At 40.7% G+C, this 24395-nt stretch overlaps 1 protein-coding gene across 2 annotated transcripts in view; it reads right to left on the bottom strand.

Moving 5' to 3' along the window:
- The window catches only part of LOC148009597 (uncharacterized), a 48389-nt gene that overhangs the window by 2759 nt on the left and 21235 nt on the right, over positions 1–24395 (bottom strand). The gene's annotated exons all lie outside the window — the stretch shown is intronic.

Here is a 24395-nt window from a genome sequence, read left to right as displayed (position 1 = left end):
AAAGAGAGAGACCTATGAGTCTATGATAAGGCATCACTACCATCATCATCATCAAAACCATCTAAGTGCTCACCAAGAGAGTTTGAAGACGACTCCTCGGTATCGGATGATGAGACACTCTTATACTCATCCTCACTGATGAGGTTACCATCATCATCAAATAATAGCTCCCTAGGCACCGACTGTGTAGGCAAGGGGAGGTGTCATCATGAGGTACGAGATATAAGCTACTAGAGCCCCGCCTTACATATGTCTACAAGCTACTCAAACCACCCCTCCTCCATATCGGAGGGTGCCAAATCACCATGCCCCTACTACCATCTACTCGAACTCTCGCCCATGAGAATGCTAGTTGCGAGTGTCAAGAGTATTTGCTGCTATAAGCTCTATATAGAGCTCCACAAAGATCGTCTCCTCCTCCTCATCCACCTCCTAATGTACTCTCGCAAGAGTGTCGCCCATCAACTTGAATATATCAACATTCACCTACACAATGCACATAAGATTATAAATGCTTAAGTCTAAATTGTGAATTATAAACTTTAAAGTTTTAAATTTTATGGTTAAGTATTTACCTGCTTTGGACTACCCATGCTCCTTATAGCCCTCATCATGCGTAAGTTAGTGCAGCAATAGACTAGCCACTCTAATTGTCATGTGCTAAGCCAATTACAAATCTTCATGTGAATGAGAATAGACACTCCAATTCCTCTCACATGCACCCAAAGAGCAATCTTGAGCAAGGACTCTCATGGCTAAAGGTTGAAGGGTCTCCATCGCATATCCAAAGTTTTGCCATCAAAATAGAGGCTTCACGAGTGAGAGACTCCTCCAACAAGTGGGTGAAGCAAAAGTCGCATGCCCTCTTTAATCCACATGGCATTCTAGCTCCTCCAACACTTCATTGTGGTCATCCACAAGGACCACACGAGTCAAATAACCAAGCTAGTCCAAACAAAGTGCTCTATTATCCATGAACACCAATGAGGTGTAGGCCAAATGTACCAATGCTACAAACCATGGATAGGCTTATACATCCGTACCCATCTTCTCTCTGCTATCTCTAGAACATGTGCATGCCATGTCTCTGTGATCACCGTGAGAGCCTATGCCTGCACCAATGCCACTCTAAAGAAGTAAACAAAAAGGCCCATGGTGGACTCCTCGCAATCACTCATATGTAACACCATATAAAAGGGAGTCATAACAATGACAATGGCATAGACTTTCTACCAAAACAGCTCATTGAGGCACAAGTGTTGCATGACTTTGGCCTTCTCAGCTCACCTCTCATTCCATAGAGTGGACACCATCGTTTGGCACAAGGCACGGACCGCACCTCATAAAGGCACTCAACTAATAACCACATGTAAGCAAAGCGAGTTCTTCAACTTGAGTGTTCTATGCTTGCAATACATTGCAAGCACCTTTGCCTTTACCTGAAGAAGTTGAAATGTGGCTTTGCAGACCACCCTCTTTACCCACTTGAACTTCCCAATGTTCTCCATGAGCAAAGTCCAAACAATAACTTGCACATGGAGTCCACACAGTTGTGGGAAACTCAGCATCAAGCAAATGGCCCATGCGCCGACAATTCAATGCATTGTCGGTAACAACTTACACCACATTCAAGAGGCCCACCTACAACCACAAATTAAAAGAGAAAATAGAAAGATAGATAATTATGAATAATGAAAGAAACAAATTTAGAAATACCAACAGTCAAAGAGAGACCCAACAGTCAAACAAAGCTAACGGCTAGATGGAATCCAAGGGGGGTTTGGGGAAGGAGTGCATAGCTGAAAAAGGGGGTGGGTTAAAGTATCCAAGGCTTTCCACCCCCCTAAAGAACCATATAGGACAACATAAGTCATGGACCCAAAAATACGTAGGCGAGAACACACAGAAACATGCAAAAACGAGCTAGACACGGCAGCCAAAAATGGCCAGTTTGATCGTACGAAATCATATAAATATGTATCGTATCATACAGCACAATCAGCATCATACCACGTATGAAGGTAACCATGACAATGGAAATCACACAATGAATGTGCATAATAGGGCCTTGAGCCCTATAAGTAGGACTCAACTACCCCAACCCTCAAGTATCCTTGGTGCATTTGTATTAAGTCACTTCATAACCACTGTGACCAATACTACTAGCGCCCATCCTAATGTCCAAAGACATAACACCAAGCCTACAGGGGGGAGGAGTGCATAGCTGAAAAAGGGGGTGGGTTAAAGTATCCAAGGCTTTCCACCCCCCTAAAGAACCATATAGGACAACATAAGTCATGGACCCAAAAATACGTAGGCGAGAACACACAGGAACATGCAAAAACGAGCTAGACACGGCAGCCAAAAATGGCCAGTTTGATCGTACGAAATCATATAAATATGTATCGTATCATACAGCACAATCAGCATCATACCACGTATGAAGGTAACCATGACAATGGAAATCACACAATGAATGTGCATAATAGGGCCTTGAGCCCTATAAGTAGGACTCAACTACCCCAACCCTCAAGTATCCTTGGTGCATTTGTATTAAGTCACTTCATAACCACTGTGACCAATACTACTAGCGCCCATCCTAATGTCCAAAGACATAACACCAAGCCTACAGGGCCTGCTTTAATCCATACAAAGCCTTCTTTGTCAAAGTGTAGTGGATGCAAAAGAGTATGACCAGAGAAAATGAACACTGAGAAAAGAGGGAGAGCGAAAGAGAGAATGCAGAAATCTGCAATGAATGAACACTGAAATGAACAAGGCAGATATGCATAACAGGCTGCCGGGTATATCTCCGCCAAAGATCACACTCTCCACCTAAAAAACGAGTGAGAATGACCAAGACTGACCATCCTTTAAATAGCCAATTAAAAATACATAAAAATGCTCAGGTCAGCCAGTTAGAACTAGCCGACTCCTACATAAATCAATCGCAGATATTAGATAATCATAATAAATGCTATGCAGATAATCTACCTGCCACCTAGCATCTTGTGCAACGTATATGGCTTGCCCGACTACCTGAAAATACTAGAAACCAATTGACAACCGCATGGAACTATCTGACCTGATATAGAAAATGTGTAAATGTACTGGAGTACTAACTGTACAACAATACACTACCTCTGTCCATCCCAAGGATGACTAGATCTCTAATACCCCCTCTCAGCTTTTAGACACGGCATAAGGCTCAAGGATCTAGAGTGCTATCAAAGAACAGCTTCAAGAAGAGCCTTCATAAACAAGTCTACCAAGTTATCTTTTGTCTTGCAATACACCACATCAATAGTTTCATCCAAGATCTTTTCCAATTGACATAGTATTGTATCTCAATATGCTTCGACCTAGCATGGAATACAAGATTCCGTGCCAAGGCAATGCAACTCTCATTGTCGCAATGAAATGTAGTAGGACCTATCTACACACAGCCAAGCTCTCCTAACCACCTCTAAGGCCACACAATCACATGCGGTAGAAGATGCAGCTCTATACTCCACCTCTATAGATGATAGCACAATTGTGGGCTACTTCTTATTGCTCCAAGAGAGAGCACCTTCACCGAAAGTGAAGCAATATCCTGTTGACTGCTTGTGGTCAACATCTCTAGCCAAGTTTGAATCCATCCACTGGGTAATAAATACCTTGTCAATAGTTTCCCTTAGAAACCACAAAATCCTCATCATAGCCTTTTGCTGAACTAGCTTGGGTTCACTAATGAACCTTGCATGGTAGGTAGCATCTACCACTGATAGTGAATCTATGTGGGCCATAGCCTTCTAGTTCAAATCCATGGGAATAGAAATAGCTTACACCCCTCCATCTTAAAAGCAGTCAAAAGCTCCTACACATACCATTGTTGGGAGATGAAAACCCCTCTTGGAGTATTACCAAATCTTATAGCCTACAAAGAAGCGAAGAAGGCCCATAGCCGTAATCTCGAATATCTCATGTATTGCCTCCTTTGTCTACTTGACCTTTTGGACATGGTCACCTATCAAAATGAGATCATCTACATAAATCACAAACAACCTGCACTCTTTGGCTGAGGTGTAGACATACAATTGGGAATCAGCAATGGACGTCAATACCCTAGCATCCCTTGGAGAAACAAGTCTGCCTTCTCATTCCAAGCACATGAAGCCTGTTTGAGGCTGTAAAGGGCCTTCTTCAACCTACAAACTTTGCCATTAGATGATGAACTCCTGGCCACTACTCAAATCCTTTAGCAACAAGCCCTACCTTGTGCATTTCAAAAGTGTCATCACTATAGTAGTTAATCTTAAACATCTACTTGACTCCAATCACCTTCCAATGAACGGGCCGTAGCACAAGATCCCAAGTGTCATTCCACACAATAGCAACCAACTCCTTCTCCATAGCTTTCTTACTGTCCAGAATAACATCCCTTTTAGGAAAGTATTTTCTATGACCAAAACTCAATGATTCATGTGCAGAATTGCAGTCAGCAAATCTCTGTACTATCCAGCATTAAAACAGTCCCACAAACAGAACTAAATCAGAGTTGAAAAACCTTGTTCATGTGTAGCATGGTCCTTACCTCCTATAGTTCTTACATTGGAGAAGCCAACAGCTACTCTTGAACCAAGACAGTGAGGTTCTTGCCTCAGCAAAAGTGCAAAGAAAACATAGAACTGTACCTTCGATGGAATCAGCCCATCATAAAAGCATTTTCTCTGAGAATAGAGAGGGAGTTGATCAAAGGGAGCAAGCTCTACCTCCGTACATGAGTTGGAGACGAAAAAGTAGTCTCCATGGCTGATGAAACAACAACAATCTGCCCTCAACTCCTCAAAACTTCATTCTCAAATCTACCCCTTATGCCTATTACGTTTTTTTTTATGCTCTCTCTCTCTTTTGGGAATTTGTGCTACATGGCGTGCATGTAACAATTTTCCTGTTTAAACCTTCCAGTCTAAAATTCTCCATGATCGGTGCAAAATTTGACCTCCGCACAAACCAAAGAATTAATCCTCGTGCAAAAACGAAGATAGTGACACGAACAGATTCTGGGGTTCAAAAATAGTAACTCCCTAAATTTTCGAGATGGTGACCCCTGCATTCCTCAAGCTGTTCTGAGCAACTTTTATCATTGCAACCACATCAAAAAGTGTAATGTGGCTCACTTACAATGACTTTTATTCCGTGAGTATTCTCACATGTGCATGTTCTGTCTTGGCTAGGCTCATTGTCCTTCACCATCTCGAGAGGCTAAGCACACAGTCCCAAACAACTAGCATTCTATTCTTCAGTGCCCATTCAATATGGAACCCATCCTAAGGCTCAAACAAACCATTAGACCAATTTGTCCCAATGGATGCCTCTTCTAGCCATGCAAACATCCTGGCTTATTCCAAGAGAACTCTGGGGGTAAAAAACAACAACTAAAGAAAAGAAAAATAAAATATTTATATAAGTAAATAAAAAAAGCAATTGCAAAGAGTATCACCACCTGCTGACATACCCCCCCTCTTGAAAGAAGCAAGTGACCTCGATTGCATGCCACACATGCTAACGGATGACACGGGACGATAACAAGATTTTCCATGTTATTAGTGCCATCGCATATATCACTTTGCTAATAGATGACAAGGGACAATGGTAGGAGTTTCCCCACTACCATTTGTGCCATTGCAAGTTCAAGTCTCACATAGGTGGAGGATCACATCATGTATCCAACTATGGTTACTAGGAGCCTTTCTAATATACATGTTTCCGTATGCAGCACAAGGCGATAGCACGTATCCCCGAACTATTAGTGTCACAACATGTATAATCATTCAACTAAAGTATAACAAAAACAACTTCAAAACACTCAGATTTCATTCAATGATACACATGTTAATGCTAAGTGTAAACCATACATTGTGCATTATTCAATGAGATGCAGTATTCAACTGTACAATAGAGAATGTACATTGCTTCAAAAAGCATTCTAAGTCAATATAGGTTCCAGCTAGAAAGCTTCTCGATAAAGTTGCAATAACAGAGGTGAATCTACCAATTCAGCCTCTTCCATCCATTTGGCATCCATTGGTGAATAGTTCTTGAACTTCACCAAAAATCTTCTTATAACTCTACCTTTCACTTTCCTATCCTTATGTGCCACGATCTGCTCAAGAACTAGAATCTCATCTAATTCCTCTACTTCAGGCTATTCCTCTTGAACCATATCTTCTGGCACTTCACCAATAAAATGCCTCAATAGGCTCACATGGAATGCATTATGAATTTTCCAATTCTCTGGCAATTTCAGCCTATATGCCACGTCATTGATCTTCTCTAAGACTTGAAAAGGAAGGCACTTTCTTTCCACCTTCCACAATCTCAAAAGGTGCTTTGCCAGTAGATGAGTGCACTATATTATTGTATGCATACTCAACCAATAGCAAGTAGTGTTCCCAAGAAGTCTTATGATCTGAAACATAACACTTCAGTAGATCTAAAACACTCGAATTTGCTTCTTCAAACTGTCCATCAATTTGTGGATGGAAAGAAGAAGAAAATTTCAGCATAGTGCCCATGTTTTCAAACAATGCTTTCCAAAACAAGCTAGTCATTCTTGGGTCTCTTTCATTGACAATTGACCGTGGCATTCCATGGTACTTGAAGATATTATACATAGATATCTTTACCGTGTGTTCTGACTTAAACTTTTTCCTTACAGGAATGAAACGTGCATGTTTGTTGAATCTGCAAATGATAGTCCAGATTCCATCATTCCCTAAAGAAGTTCTTGGAAGATCAAAAATGAAACCCATGGCAATGCTTTTCCATGGCCTTTCTGGAATAGGCAGTGGTTACAATAACCCTGGTGCCTTCTATCTATCAAATTTGACCTTTTGGCATACAAGGCAAGATCTGACATATGCATCAACATTAGATCTCAAGGTTGGCCAATAGAAGAAAGTCTCTACTGCTTTGACTGTAGCATCAATACCACGATGCCCTGCATACAGTGGAGCATGACTTTCTAATACAACTTTTGGCCTTAGTTGTTTTGTAACGCATAGTCTTCCATGCATCATGATAAAGCCTTCTTTGAAGGCATAATGATCATGATGTTGGCCATTGTTCAATTGTTCATAGATTTCAAAGAAAACTTCGTCATCAACATACTGCTTTTTCATATCATCCAATTCATGGTGATAAGAAATTGAAACAGCTAACACATGTGGTTTGTGAGATAAAGCATCTGCAACTACATTCTTCTTGCCTTCCACATGCACCATCTGAAAATGAAACATAGATAGGAAATTTGCCCAACACATGTGTTTCTCTAACAATTTAGCCTGTGTGAGAAAGTAACTAAGTGTTTGATGATCCGTTTGCACCACAAAATCAATACCAAGCAAATAGTGCTTCCAACTAGAAAGTGCATGGATCACAACCAATAACTCTTTCTCATAAATTTGGTAAGTCCTTTCAATGATAGAGAGTACTCTACTCTTGTATGCCACAACTCTGCCATTTTGCATTAATACAACACCAATGCTATTTCCACATGTATCACATTGCACTATGAATGGCTTAGACAGATCTAGCAAAATAAGTACTGGATCTATAGTCATTTTCCCCTTCAAACATCTAAATGCTGATTTCTCTTTGTCAATCCATTGCCATTTGGCATCCTTCTTTTCAAGCGCATATAAAGGAGAAGCAATCTCTGCAAAGTGTCTTACAAATCTTTTGCAGTAAGAGCATAAGCCAAGGAAACTGCGGACATCATGAACAGTTTTTAAGTCTAGCCAAGAGACAATTGTCTCTATCTTTGCAGGATCCATCTTTAGAAACTATGTGCCCAAGGAAGTGAATCTCTACCAAAAAAAATTCACTCTTCTTGCCATTAATGAGCAATCTGTTACACTTAAGCTCATTAAAGACTGTAACTGAGTGTTTTCTATGCTCTTTTTCATTCTTTGAAAAGATAATCATATCATCAAAGAATGTGCCAACGGATCTTCGATAAGAGCGGAAAATTCTATCCATCATCCTGTTAAACGTAGCAAGAGCATTGGTCAATCCAATCGGCATAACTAAAAATTCATAGAGACCAAATGTCGTTCTAAAAGCAGTCTTATGGATATCCTCTGGCCTGATTCTGATCTGATGGTACCCACTTTTCAAATCTATCCTGCTATACATTCCTTCTCCCTGTAATTGATCAAGACTGTTATCTATCCTCGGAATTGAAACCCATTCTTGATCGTGTTCTTATTCAAGACTCTGTAGTCAATACACATTCGCCAAGAGCCGTCGTTTTTTTTAACTAACAACACAGGTGAACAAAAACGGAGAACTACTGGGCTGAATTAGTCCCTTCTCTAAAAGCTCATTAACCTGTGTCATAATCTCTTTCTGATGCACTGCATTGACCCTGTATGGTGGCCTATTGAATGGACTAGTCCTTGGAATAAGATCTATGGTATGATCTTTAAGCCTCTTAGGGGTTAACTCTCTTGGTAACGAATCTGAGAAACAGTCACTACATTTATCCAAGAAAGCCCTTCTACTTTCATCTAGTACAGACACATTACTATCAACTTCATTAACTTGCTTTGCAAAAACCGAGTATACAGAAATATGATTTGTCATCACAGAAGTAATTGCAAAAGTAAAAACAACTAGGACAGACTCTCCTTTAAGCTTCACATCTAACACATGAGTTTTACCCTTATGTACAAGAGTAATCTTTCTATTGTAAGTATCCAAGATAGCATGCTTCCTGTGGCACCATGGAATACCCAACAGAACATCACAGCCCTCTAAAGGCATAATATGAAACTCCTCTGTGTCCACATAGCTCTGAATGTGCATACAGAGTTTGCCAAGAATGGGAGTGACAGGTTCACTATGTCTTGGGCATGCCAAATCAGCATGTCCAACTGGTCCCATTTTCTCGGGATGTATACCCAGCTTAGCTGCCAATGCCGGTGAGATCAAATTTGCATAAGCTCCAAGATCAAAGAAAATAAGCACTATGGAATCTCTGATCTTTTCCCAAGCACTGCACAATTCTGTAGCATCATCAACTGATTAATCTCCCACCATATCAGGCACTAAGCCAATACTGGGCTTCTTTTTACTTGGCGCATCTTTATCCTCCTCATCTTTATCCTCCGCATCTTTAGAAGATTGTTGTGGGCAATTAGAAGCAATATGGCCTTTTTGTTCACATATAAAGCATTTCTCAGCCATCATTAAAGCTTTTCTTTCTTCAAATGATTTGCCAAAAAGTGGCCTCTTCTATCCTTTACCCTATTTAAAAAAAGTCTAAGGTTATTGCTGAAATCTTTTCTTCCAAAAAGGCTTCTTTGTAAAGCTGGTCTTTTCTGGAAATTGCTTCTTCTTCTTGCCAGGATCCTGCTTAAACTGAGAATCCTTCTTTTCAGTGCCTTTAAAGCTGTCAGCTTTTCCTTTCAACAATGCATTTGCCACACCAACATTTTCAATTAACTGTACCATATTTGTAACCCTAGTCTTGGTACAATAATCCCTGATGGCTTCGAGCAAACCACAACAGTACTTTTCAATTTGTTCTGACAAGGGCACTGTCCTGTAAGAACTCACAGGCAAAAGTGCTTCCCAAAATTTCTTATTGTACTCTTCTAAATCCGCACAATTTGACGCGTCCAATTTATGCCATGTAGTCATGACAACTACTTCAAACATATTAGTTAACCATGAGGCTGCAAACAACTGTTTAAAATGGACCCAAGTGGCAGGTGCATATCCTTGCATTAATAATATGTTCCACCACTACAAAGCATTACCTTTCAAAAAAGTTGTAGCCTTCCACACCTTAGAAGTCTCAATAAAATTCCCTCCAATGTAAGCTACATCAAACTGCTGTATAAATGTCAAAGCTTTCAACTTATCTTGCATACCACTGAAGGTTTCAAACTTTAATGCTTGACCACCCTCTTTATAGTCTTTAGGCTTTGCACTTTTTGGTGTCACGTTGTCATAGACAGGTGGCTATAAAAAGGGGAGTCCCTTAGGCGCATTATTAGCATTCATTTCACCTGTCTTAGCTGCCCTATGCCCACTAGACTGAAAAAAAACCAGCCGCTGCATTTTGTACTCCCGGCATCAAATAAGGACTCAGCCAAGTCTAATACCGGGCTGTAGACCAATATTAGCATAAAGTGGGTTCACTGCCTCAATAGGCATTATTCCTAGTGGCCCTCTAGGCAAGTATCCCTAATAACTCGTGGGTAATCCAACCATTGCTTGAAAAACTGCCCCACCACCAAAGTAACCACGATAAGTAGCGAACTGAGGAGGAATAGTCTACTGTGCCACTTGTGCATAACTGCCTTGACCATTCACTCCCTGATCCTGTGCTTGTGCTTCTTGTTGCACTAGACTTGTCTCCATGTTTGGTGTCTTTTCCACATACTCATGCACTTTAGAGGTTTGCCTTTTTGAGTGCTCCATAGTATGATGTGATGACTCAACCTGAGAAACCTCATTATGTGACTTCAAAAATTTTTGCATCTGAGGATTCTTTACCAGATGTTCGAAAGAGCCAACCATACTGGGGAGTTGTGCCATAAACAGGTCCTCCTGTTCTTGCTCCTCATCCTGTGGTTCAATCTCAGATCTAAAAGGTACTGACACCTGTGCACCAATACTCTCTCTTCGGTGTCTATGAGCAAAAGAAAAACTCTCTTCTTCATGGGGGAATATTCCTTTGCCTTTGTCAATGTCTACCATCTCTCTAGTCCTATAATCTCTGTAAAACCTGTGTGCATGGCCTTTTCACCCAAATTTGTCTAAGCTTAAATTCTTACATAAAAGAATTCAAACCCCGGGGATAGAACCATGAAACCGGTCTATGACTCACATAAAGCGGTAGTTCCTTCAATTAACACCTGGTCTTTTCACACACACACACACAAAAACACAAACCTCACTCCCTCGCTCAACACCAGATTGGCCCCAAAGACCGGTGCCCCTCTCAATATTTCTTTATCAATTAAAAGATGGAAAGTTACAAAAATGAAATGTTCCAAAATACATAACTTGAGAACCGTTGGTTTTCATCTTTTTTGAGTAAATCCCAGATACATAAGGACAGTACAGCATGACCAGAACAATATCCCTTTTAGAAAAGCATTTTCCATAACCATAACTCAATGATTTATGTGCAGAATTGCAGTCTGCAGATCTCTGAAATCACTATTCTTACTGTCCAATGTATCCAGAACAACATTCCTTTTAGAAAAGCATTTTCTGTGACCAAAACTCAATGATTCATGTGCAGAATTGCAATCTGCAGATCTCTGAATTCACTGTTCTTATTGTCCAGCATGTCCAGAACAACATCCCTTATAGGAAAGCATTTTCTATGACCAAAACTCAATGACTCATGTGCAGAATTGCAGTCTACAAATCTCTGAATTCACTGTTCTTACTATCCAGCATTAAAACAGTCCCACAAACAGCACTAAATCAAAGCTGAAAAACCATGTTCCTGAGTGACCTGATCATTACTTCCTTTAGTTCCTGCATTGGAGAAGCCAACAGCTGCTCCTGAACCTGGATAGTGAGGCTCTTGCCTCAGCAGAAGTGTAAAGAAAATACGAAACTGTACCTTCGATGGAATCAACCCATCATGCAAAGCATTTCCTCTGAGAATAGAGAGAGAATTGATCAGAGAGAGCAAGCTCTACCTTTGTACATGAGTCAAAGACGAAGAAGTAGTCTCCATGGCTGATGAAACTGCAACAATCTGCCCTCAGCTCCTCAAAACTTCATTCTCAGATCTGCCCCTTATGCCTATTACGTTTTTTTTAATGCTCTCTCTCTCTCTCTCTCTCTCTCTCTCTCTCTCTCTCTCTCTCTCTCTCTCTCTTTGGGAAATTTGTGCCACATGGCATGCATGTAACAATTTTCTTGTTTAAACCTTCCGGTCTAAAATTCTCCATGATCGGTGCAAAATCTGGCCTCTGCACAAAAACGAAGATAATGACGCGAACAGATTCTGGGGCCCAAAAATAGTAACTCCCTAAATTTAGAGATGGTGACCCCTGCATTCCTCAAGTTGTTCTGAGCAACTTTTATCATTGCAACCACATCAAAAAGTGTAATGTGGCTTAGTTACAGTAACTTTTATTCCGTGAGCATTCTCACATGTGCATCTTCTATCTTGGCCAGGCTCATTGTCTTGCACCATCTCCAGTGGCTAAGCACACAGTCCCAAACCACTGGCATTCTATTCTTCAATGCCCATTCAATATGGAACCACTCCTAAGGCTCAAACAAACCATTAGTCTAATTTATCCCAATGGATGCCTCTTCTGGCCATGCAAAGATCCGGGCTTATTCCAAGAGAACTCTGGGAGTAAAAAGCAACAGCAACTAAAGAAAAGAAAAATAAAATATTTATATAAGTAAATAAGGAAAGCAACTGCAAAAAGTATCACCACCTGGTGGCAGGTGGCTCACCCCAATCTCTAGCAATCCACATACAAGCTAACCACGAGCTGCCTTCTTAAGATACTCGCAGTTGAGGTGGCCAAACCAAGCATATCATAGCTTGGCCTGAGTCTATGAGGAAAGAAAAAAAAAAAGTAAAGGCTGACTAAACTTCCCTAGAGGGAGTCCATCCTCATCGGTCCACACAAGTCCATCGAAACAAGCTCCAAGGGCTACTTAGCCCTATGCAAAGCCTTGCTAGAGATTGCATCTCTATGCTACTTGCCACAAATGTAAGACACATGGTGGATGGCTCACCCCAATCTCTAGTAATCCATGCATAAGCTGACTACGAGTTACCTTCCTAAGATACTCATAGTTGAGGTGGCCAAACTGAGCATGCCATAGCTTGGTCCGAGTTTATGAAGAAAAAAGAAGAAAAGTAAAGGATAGAAGTCTGCATCTTGTAGACTCTATTCTCCTCATGACTAGCATAACGAACCTATCAAAAATCTCCATCAAGAACTCTGAATGAGTCCTTATCAAATTCAACCATAAGGCCAAGAGCACAAATCTTGCTCACTGAAAAAAGATGATAACCTAAACCCGAGGGATAGAAAACTTCTAATGTATGGGTACCACCTTGCCCACCCAAAATCAGTTGTATATCACCTTTGCCTTTGATAGGAACCAAAGAGCTATCACCAATGTCCATGCTACATACGCATATGAGCAATACCATTTGTAGAAGGAGTCATGTGGCAAGAAGCACCACTATCCACAATCCACTCATGAGGTTGTTGGGCCATCATCACTACATCAATAGCCGTCGATATCAAATCCTTGATTACCTCCAAATAAAGAAAGGCAAATGTTGAAGGAGAAGCCACCGCTCTCGAGTCCTTCATAGATTTCTCCTTCTTGATGTCTTTCTTGTTATTGTTGCGACAATCCTTCTTTCAATAACATGTCTTGCCACAAATGTGACAAGTAGACTCCTTGCCTTTGTCTTGCTTGATCTTCTTGTTATTCTTTTCCTTCTATTCAAAAGACTATCTTGTCAATGTCTCCCACTTCGGAGTATTCTGAACTTTGAGTTATTTCTCTTGATCCAAAACCATTGAAACTAACTCCTCCCACTTAAGGGTATTTGACTACATTGAAAAAATCAAGGGGGAGTAAAATGCACTAAAGCAGAGTGGTAACTACAAAATAAGAGTTATCGCCATGTCCTCTAAGATAATCGCCTTCCTTGCATTCTAGACCTACATCTGTAATTGCCAAAGCTTATTAAGATGCTCTTGCATGGAAGCCGACTCGTATGGGTTCAACATCTACATCTATACCTCTAGAGATACCCACTTCATCATTGTCATCTAATTCTACAACTGATCTAATTCTAGCCATATCTCCCGAGCAACAATCAAATGCTCAATGTGAGCAATCACGGCTAGAGTGCAAGAGAGAAATAAGAAATATCAAATGCAAGCATTCAGTTTGTCCCAATGTGTCTATAATTTCACTAACTCAGCATTCTCATCAGTACAAAGCTTGGATGCATCACGGGCTATAGGACGGTCTATGGCCTCAGTCACGAGCTCCCCTAAATCATAAGACTCCAAGATGGCAAACATCATTACTTGCCAGATGCAGTAATTCTCCCCATCAAGGTTCTGATCTTGAGGATGAGCTAGTAACACAAGGACATTATGGTCCATAATAGCCTGAAACTCCACATTGAGCTCAAAAGACATTGTCACCTAAATCACATACACAAAAACAATGGTAGTCCTCTCTTGACTCCAAAAACACAACCTACTAGGACTTCCTTTACTTGTCTCCAACCTGTTTCAATCCCTAGAGGGGATACAAGAGCAAAAGCTATACCAAGAGGCTGAAAACCCATCCTTTCCTTCTTCATGAACAACAAAAACCTACAAAAAATAGAAACTTTGCTTTCTTCACACATTTCTCGTTTGTCTCAACCTTGTAATAATGCATGGCCCTCCCTCTCGCTTACCCTTGAACACTTTAAAAATAAACTTTCGTTGACAAAAGAAGAGGGAGAGCAAAAGAAATAGTAGAACGTAGAGATTTGCAATAAATATGCGATGAAATAAAGAAGGTATATATGTACAACGAGCCGTCAAGTGTATCTCCACTCAACGATCTCTCTCTCCACTTGAAAAGCAAGTGAATGACCAGGACTGACCAACCTAGAAATAGGCAATAAAAATAGACAAAAACAATCACATTGACCAATTAAGACTAACAAAACCACTGCATAAATCAGTCGCAGCAATAAAATAATCATTATAAATGTTGCTCAAATAATCTATCTGCCACATGGCATCCTATGTAACTTGTATGGCCTACCCACTTGCTCAAAAAAGCCGAAAACCAATTCACGACCACAAGAAGTTGTTCCGACCTAGTCTAGGAAATACGTAAATATCCCCAAAAGTACTAACTATACAACTGTATATTATTTGTCCCCATCCAAGGGATGACTAAATCTCTTAGCATTCTTGAGACAACAAACTTTGTAAGGGGAGCCTTGGACTTCAAATCTTGGAGGCTATGAAACATATACCTCTTCAGTGACATATCCATTGAGAAATGTTGTCATGAGGACATGTATTTTTGCAAGCCTCACTTTAACATGTGAATTAATTATTTATCACATGTTTAAGTAAATGTTGCACATGTGAGATGTAATTTAGGTTAGTACAAATAAATTGGGAATTAGCGGATATCAAAGGCAAAAGTTGCAATTTGTTATGTCGCACAGACACTAGGTGGTATCTAGTGACAATAATTGGCATAAGTCATTTATTTGGCCACAAGTGTCAATTGATAACACTAGAGATATGGCGTTTAATGGTACATAATGTTGTTCCGATGGTCAAAAATGACACAACACTTAGGAGATGAAGTGGCACAGCCAATTTAATTACTAGCTAGTCACACTATTTTTTTGGATATCGAAATAATTATTATATTAATTTTCAGTCATTTTAGACTGAAAATTAGTATAATAATGTGGATAATGCTGGAATTCAATTTAGAAGGCTGCCACTTCGCAAAACTTGCCCATGAAAGTTTGGAAAAGCTGAATTGGGGCTAAAGGGAAAAGAAAATCTCGTTTTTGCATTTTGGAGCTTTTGGAAAGAGAGGTTGGACTATTATTGCCTGCTTTTGGGGCCATTTCTCAACCATTGAAGTCCATTTTGGTGAAGACAGTTGAACATTTTATATCAGGGAAAGCTGGTAACTGCAGCTAATGCACTTTCTCTTTAAGATTACAGCCTCTGATGCTCCCTTTGCTATTGGTGAATCCATTTGGGGCTAGAAAACTAAGACAGGAGCTCAATTTCACTAAATTCTCGCGACAAATCTCTAAATTTTCTCCCTACAAAATTGTCTCTCTTTCTCCAGTCATTTCCTAGCTCTACTCCATGTTTTACAACAATCCAAATATTGGAGGTGGAGATTTTGGGTGAATCTTTGTTGTAAATCCTCATTTACAGTAAATCGTAGGTTTTAGCAGCTGCCTCAAAAGGTCATTTTCAACTGAAATCAAGTGGAGGACCAGCCAGCCATCAAATTTGGAGCATTTCAACTCTTCTTGAAGTGGGTGAAGGCCAATTGATTACCCAAATTTGTCACTTTGGCCAGTAAGGGGAGTTTAGATTGTGAAGGGGATTGGGAGAATCCCATTGTAAAGAACTCCTGATTCAATAAAGCTAAAGAAACACCGAAAGGGCGGTAGTTTTCTAGCCAACCGGGTGTCCATTGTCCAAAGATTATGAGGTAAATTTGTATTATGAGTCTTGCAATAAAGTTGTAATCAAGGAATTACCACCCATCTAGTGAAGAAAGGTTGGTTTCATGGTTCCATTGCTAGGATATCATCAAATCCTTTGGGACAGTGGCACTTGATTGCAACTTGAGATCATTGCAATCTTGCTGAAATTGCTCTCAACAGTGAATTATATCAAGCATGTCTTCACACGGTGATACAAGATCAAGTGGAGAGGATGTATCACTCCGTGCTCATTCACATGGTGAAGGGGAAAATGCAATGCTTGATGTTGGACATGGTTCTCAGCATGGACAGCAAGCTGAAAACGTAGAAAATGACCCAAATGTTGGCACTCCTATGCATCAAGAGGCCGATGACAACAAAAGGCTAAAGAATTCGATGATAGCTTCAAGGATCGAATGCGAACAGCAGCAAAACTCTATATTGAATTAGCAAAGGATCCCCAATTTACTCAATTCTGAAATGCTCCAAGGAAGGACAGCAAAAGCAAAGAGAAGAAGACCTCTTCTAAAGCTTCGGGACAGCACAAACAACCAAAGGAGATGCCTAAGCCTTCTTTGGAAGAGCCCAAAAAGCTTGATAAGCACAAACAGTTGGTACCTGTGGAACAACAAGCACAAATGCATGGCCAACTTGGTAGTGCCAATCCATGGGAGTATGGACAGCAAGGTATTCATGCAAATGTAAGCATGGGGCAGCAAGGATACTTTGGTGGAGGTACCATTTTTCATGCTATGGTTGGACAAGAACTACCTATGGGAATGTATGGCACAAAACCCTATGATATGCAACAGCCAATGCATGACTCACAACACCCAATGTATCCGAGTAATGCAAGAGGACTGCATAATCCCATGTATAGCAGCATAGGCATGATGCCTGGGGCACAAAGTGGGCCATATGGACATGAATCTGCATCCCCAAGGACTATTGGAGCAAAGGATTTGGACCTTGGTGCTAGTCATGCAAGTGCATCTAATAGTGCAAATTTTCATGTAAATACAGCAAATGCACCCTTTTTGCAGCAGCCTATCTATGATAATTTGACACCCATAGGACCGCCAAAGGACTACGATGAAGGTGGCAAAAAGTGTGTGAAGTTTGAGCCTTTCAATGGTGCACAAGATAGGCTAAAAGCACTTACTTTTATTCAATAGTTTGATATAGCCTGTTCTGGAGGCAACTTCACAAAGACATCTAAGATACATAAGTCAACCATATTCTTAAAGGGAAATGCATTGCAGTGGTGATCTACACTTCTCATTCAAAGGAAAAGCACCTACCACTTGGGTCAAGTTCAAGCTAATGTTTGCTTCAAATTGGTTGACAAGTACCTTTGAAGTAGACATTATGACAACATGGAATCAGTTGGATTCCAAGGATTGCAAGAACTTGGATCAGTATAATAAGAAGTTTTGGGATACTTTGTGTCCCGTTACTTCTTATTGGTCAGTACCCCTCCATGAGCAAGTGGAGAAGTATGTTTGTGGTTTGCCAAAGGGTATACACGATTTTTGCATAAAATCCACCGTTTCTGGCATGTCTCAACTCATAGAAACTGCTATTACAACTGATGCATTGCTACATGGAAAAGATGCAAGGCTCCAAGTCATAGATACCAAATCACATGTGAAACCGGTTTATGACTCACATAAAGCGGTAGTTCCTTCAATTAACACCTAGTCTTTTCAAACACACACAAACAGAAAGACCTCACTCCCTCGCTCAACACCAGATTGGCCGCGAAGACCGGCGCCCCTCTCAGTATTTCTTTATCAATTAAAAGATGGAAAGTTACAAAAATCAAATGTTCCAAAATATATAACCTGTGAACAATTGGTTTTCATCTTTTTTGAGTAAATCCTAGCTGCATAAGGACAATACAACATGACCAAATCAACATACCTTTTAGAAAAGCATTTTCAGTAACCATAACTCAATGATTCATGTGCAAAATTGCAATCTGCCAGAACTCTGAATTCATTGTTCTTATTGCCCAATATGTCTAGAACAACATCCCTTCTAGGAAAGCATTTTCTGTGACCAAAATTCAATGACTCATGTACAGAGTTGCAATCTGCAGAACTCTGAATTCACCGTTCTTACTGTCTAGCATGTCTAGAACAACATCCCTTTTAGGAAAGCATTTTCTATGACCAAAACTCAATGATTCATGTGCAGAATTGCAGTTTGCAGATCTCTGAATTTATTGTTCTTACTGTCCAGCATGTCCAGAACAACACTAAATCACAACTGAAAAACCATGTTCCTATGTGGCATGGTCATTACTTTCTTTAGTTTCTACATTGGAGAAGCCAACAGCCGCTCCTGAACCTAGACAGTGAGGCTCTTACCTCAACAAAAGTGCAAAGAAAACACAGAACTGTACCTTCGAAGGAGTCAGCCCAACATGCAGAGCATTTCCTCTGAGAATAGAGAGAGAGTTGACCAGAGGTAGCAAGCTCTACCTCCATACATGAGTCAAAGACGAAGAAGTACTCTCCATAGCTGATGAAACTGCAACAATCTACTCTCAACTCCTCAAAACTTCAATCTCAGATCTCCCCTTATGCCTATTACGTTTTTTTTTAATGCTCTCTTTCTCTCTCTCTCTCTCTCTCTCTCTCTCTCTCTCTCTCTCTCTCTCTCTCTCTCTCTCTCTCTCTCTCTCTCTCTCTCTCTGTGTGTGTGGTGAATTTGTGCCACATGGCATATATGTAACAATTTTTCCGTTTAAACCTTCCGGTCTAAAATTCTCCATGATTGGTGCAAAATCTGACCTCGGCACAAACCAGAGAATTAATCCTCATGTAAAAACGAAGATAATGACGCGAACAGATTCTGGGGTCCAAAAATAGTAACTCCCTAAATTTAGGGATGGTGACCCCTGCATTTCTCGAGTTGTTCTGAGCAACTTTTATCATTGCAGCCACATCAAAAAGTGTAATGTAGCTCAATTACAGTGACTTTTATTCCGTGAGCATTCTCACATGTGCATCTTCTGTCTTGGCCAAGCTCATTGTCTTGCACCATCTCCAGTGGCTAAACACACAGTCCCAAACCACTGACATTCTATTCTTCAGTGCCCATTCAATATGGAACCGGTCCTAAGGCTCAAACAAACCCTTAGTCCAATTTGTCCCAATGGCTCCCTCTTCTAGCCATGCAAAGATCCCGGCTTAGTCCAAGAGAACTCTGGGGATAAAAAGCAACAGCAACTAAAAAAAAGAAAAATAAAATATTTATATAAGTAAATAAGGAAAGCAACTGCAAAAAGCATCACCACCTAGTGACAACATGTCAAAATGGCTAAGGCTGAGAAAAAGGGTAAACCTGAAATAAAGGCCGAAAATCAGGATAAATCTGAAGATAGGGCTGGAAAGAAGAATACATGGCAGACAAAAAGTGGGAAAAATGATGCACGACACAAGGAATTGATGGCTACAAATTATGCTTTATTTGTGAGCACAAAGGACACATAGCAAGGAGCTATCCTAATAGACAGTAATCCAAAAAGAGAACAAGGGAAAGAAAGGCAAAACCACTACTGGTTTAGTGTCTAATATAGTGGTAGATCAACCCAATGATGATAGTACTGAACTTTGTAAGACATGGGGCAAAATTAGAGATCAACATACATTGATTTCTCTTGATCCAAGGGCACAATCAAATTTCATCTCTCTTGATATAGCAACTTGTTTAGGCATCAGAGAGGACAAGATGGGGCCCATACGTGAGGTTGGCATGTAAGAGACACGTAGAACCGGTCACTCCTATCATTGGAAACCTTTGTTTGCACATTCACAGTTATGTGGACAGTGAAGAGTTCTTTATTGTTCCTTTGGAAGGATGTGATGTCTTGCTTGGTGTGCCTTGGTGCCTTCATATGCATGCAGTGATTGATACTCATGATAAGATTATGACCCTCTTTCATAGAGGCAAAGTTTGTACTTTGGATATAAAGTTGAAAGGGAAATCTATCCCTATTGTATCTACTTTTGCTATTTCCAAAGTAATGAAAAATCATCTTTCAACTTACTTGGTTTTTACTAAGGATAAGAGTGATAATGAAAATGTTGGGAAATGTGATACGTTTGGATAAAGATTGCATGTCATTTTTGCAAATGTTTGCTAATTGCTTTTCTTAGTCGCTTCCAGAACACTTGCCACTTGAAAGCCTACGGATCATGGCATAGATTTGATCCCTAGGAGTAGCCCTCCTAATAAGCCACCTTACAAAGTGCAACCCAACAAGAGAAGATAATGAATCAAGTTAATGAGTTATTAGAGAAAGGGCTAATTCAGCCCAGTTCATCTCCATTTTGTTCTGGAGTGCTTCTAGTGCAAAAAGGACGAATCATGGCGCATGTGCATTGACTTTCGTGCTTTGAACAAAATCACGATAAAGAAACAAATTTCTGATCCATAGGATCGATGATATCTTGGATGGATTGCTAGGGGCAGCCATTTTCAGCCTCATAGATTTAAAAAGTAGTTACCATCAGATTTGAATTAGGGCTGAGGATGTATCCAAGACAATCTTCTGAACATCTTTTGGTAGGTCTATGAGAAAGGGCTCTTGGATGTAATTCATGCACTTTCCACATGGAAACATTATCTTTGAGGGGCTGATTTTATGGTACAAACAAACCATCAAACTTTGCACTATTCCTTAACTCAAACAAAGTTATCTAACAAGTATATGTGGTGGACAAACTTCTAGTCTATATTTCACTTTCAAATTGTGCACATAGATGGCAAAAAGAATGTAATGGCTGATGCACTATCTCACAAGCCTCAGTTATCCACTATCAATATGGGTTATCACACTGAGTTGGATGCCATGAAGGATCAATATGCTACTAATTCAGACTTTGGAAATGTATATGATCACCTTTGCAATGGCCAAAGGCATGATCACGTTGTACTTTGAGAGGGCTTTCTAATGATGCATGGATGATATCGAGGGCTAAGGTGATGATTGAGAGTCATGCTCCTTATGCGAGTCATAGAGTTATTGATGCCATAGTTAAGGCAGTTAAGCACTTCTTTTATTGGCTAGCTTTGAGACATGATGTTGAATTGTTTGTTGCCAAAAAGTCAAGTATGTAGGCAAAAGATGTCGGGTTTATAACAACCCTTGCCTATTCCTGATAGGCCTTGGCAAAGCATTGCTATGGATTTTATCTTTGAGCTTCCACATATATCTACACGAAATGAAGGGATATGGACTATCATATGCAGATTTAGTAAGCATACCCACTTCATTCCAATGAAGAAAAAGATAAAGGCTGATCATATGGCACGTCTTTTTATGCAACCTGTGTTTAAGTACCATGGTGTACCAAAGTCAATCGTTAGTGATCGTGACCCACGGATAACAAGTTTGTTTTGGAAAGGATTGTTTAGGATTGCGGATACAACACTAAAATTCATCCTTTCATCTACAAATCAATGGTCAGTCCAAGGAGGCTAACTCCACAGTTTTAGATCTTTTAAACTACTATGTATTATATCACAAAGCACAGTGGTAACAATATTTGTCATTGGTAGAGTTTGCATACAACAACATGATGCATAGTTCCACTGGTAAGGCTTCTTTTGAGGTGGTACAGGGTGGTAAGAAAGTACCCCCTATTTTTCACACAAAAGATAAGATCTTTGAGACCGATCACTATGTAGAGAACATGGATACAGCTTATGAGAAGGTTAAGTATGCACTTCAAAGATCACGAGATAAGCAAAAGAGAGTAGTTGATCGTCATAGATGTGCTTTCCACTTTGCAATGGGCAATTATGTATTGTTGCATTTTAAAAAGGCACGGGTGAAAAAATAATGGATAAAGAGAGATTATATCCAACAGTTAAGTATCCGATACCATGGGCCATTTCAAGTGTTGGAAAGGATCAATGATGCATGTTATATACTGAAATTGCCTCCACATTGGTGGATACACAATGCCTTTCATGTAAGCTTGCTTAGGCCTTTTCATGGTGATATACCAAAGGATGTATCTGCTGAAATTCAGTTTGAGGTTAAAGAGCTCAATGAGATACTGGTACCAGAGTAGATTTTAACACCGAGTGAAAGATCAAGGGTAAGGTTTCCAGATGGTACTTGGTGAAGTTTCAGAACTATTCACCAATAGATGCCAAATGGATAGAGGAAGGTGACTTCGCAGACCATCCTTAGTTATTGCAACTTTGCATTGATGATTTCCACTTAAAGCCGAATTTAGATCGGGCTCATAGTCAAGTTCAACAGAGCAAGGGTCCAGAGTATTACCTGATGCTCATGAGAGAGCTAGCACCTCCGCTCCTCACTAATGGAAAGCTTTAGATGTAGTGGATCTCGGATACATCCAGCATACCTTCAAGGTGATGTAGCTAATGGTATGTTAGCCACGAGATCACTATTCAGTGTCCTACGCACTATGTTTGGTGTGCATATGGTATGGTGTAACCAGTCTTCCTCCTCGGATAGGGTGGTAAATAACTTGATTAAGCACTATTTACAGCAGTTAACAAATTCACAAAACTGAAATGCACACTTTACCATATAATCTTGAACATTGAACACCCTGTTGGTCCCAAAACTCACGCCCCTTTCCATATTTATTTGACTTAATTGAAGAATAAGTTAATGTACAATGGGATTCTCCCAATCCCTTTTGGTATTTTTGTCAAAGTGCAGCGGTGCGGAAGCGTAAGACTGAAAGAGAGAGAATGCAGAGAGAGGAGAGAGAAAGAGACAATGGAAGATGAAGATCTGCTGTATAAAGTGTGCTGTATACAAAGATATGCAGATATATACACAGGCGCAGTGCGCTGGACTGCGTGTCTCCACCTCGACGATGCAACCTGTTGTTCACCTCGAAGTCCGCTGCAGTCTGCACGATCTCCTATCTGAAATTTGCGAACAGAGACGGAATCTACACAAATCTCCAGCCTGAAACCTGCGTACAGAAGTGGGGGAAGACTGCTGGAAAATTGGCTATAAATAGCCAGAAAAAACTGGGCGCCAAAATATGCAGGTCGGCTGCATTAAATGCAGCCGACTATCAGAAACAGGTCGGGCTGCCACATGGCAGTCCAACTGACTGGAGTCCGACTGACTGCAATCCGACTGGCTGCCCAACTAGGTGCTCTCATCGCTAACACCCCCTCTCAGAGCCTGGGTGGGGCAGAAGCCTGAGGGATCTGGCATGTCTCCGAAGTAGAGCCTGGGGAAGTGCCTTCGTAAACAAATCTGCAAGATTGTCCTCCGTCTTGCAGTATTCCACAGCGATGGTCTCATCCAGAAGCTTCTCTCCGATGAAGTGGTACTGGATTTCGATGTGCTTTGTCCGGGCATGGAAAACAGGATTCCTTGCCAAGGCAATGCAACTCTCATTGTCACATTGCAGCAAAGTAAGACGAGTCTGGGGGTAGCCAAGCTCCTCCAACAATCTCTGAAGCCACACAGCCTCACATGTGGTGGAAGACGCGGCCCGATACTCCGCCTCAGTAGACGAAAGGGCTACCGTGGGCTGCTTCTTGCTACTCCATGAGATAACACCTGCACCCAAGGTAAAACAGTAACCTGTTGTAGACCGCCTGTGGTCCACATGACCGGCCCAATCCGAGTCGCTCTAACCTACAAGTACAAGATCTGAACCACATGTACCTGCTGGATAATGAATCCCTAAATCAGATGTCCCCCTCAAATACCGAAGTATCCTCTGGGCAGCCTGCCAATGCACCATCTGAGGTTCACTCATGAACCCTGCCAAGAGCCCAACAGCAAAACAAAGATCAACACAATTGTTGAGGAGCCAAATCAATGATCCAATCAACTGACAATAGCAGGAAGCATCCGCCATGGGAGAAGCTGAATGGGAAGTGGCCTTCCAATTCGGATCCATAGGAGTAGAAATGGTCCGACAATCCTCCATCGCAAAAGAAACCAAGAGCTCCTGTACATCTCTGCTGAGAGATCAAAATCCCCCTCTGAGACTGATAAATCTCATGGCCCAAGAAGAAATGGAGTAGACCCAAATCCGTCATCTCGAACATCTGATGTAAAGCTGTCTTCATCTCTTTGACCTTCTGTGCATGATCACCTGTGACA

Source organism: Lygodium microphyllum, chromosome 30 (genome assembly GCF_053477565.2).
Source record: "Lygodium microphyllum isolate KBCC chromosome 30, Lygodium_microphyllum_v1.1.10, whole genome shotgun sequence".
Classification (NCBI taxonomy): domain Eukaryota; kingdom Viridiplantae; phylum Streptophyta; class Polypodiopsida; order Schizaeales; family Lygodiaceae; genus Lygodium; species Lygodium microphyllum.
The sequence above is the reverse complement of the archived record's forward strand: the minus strand, read 5'-3'. Positions and strand labels throughout refer to the sequence as shown.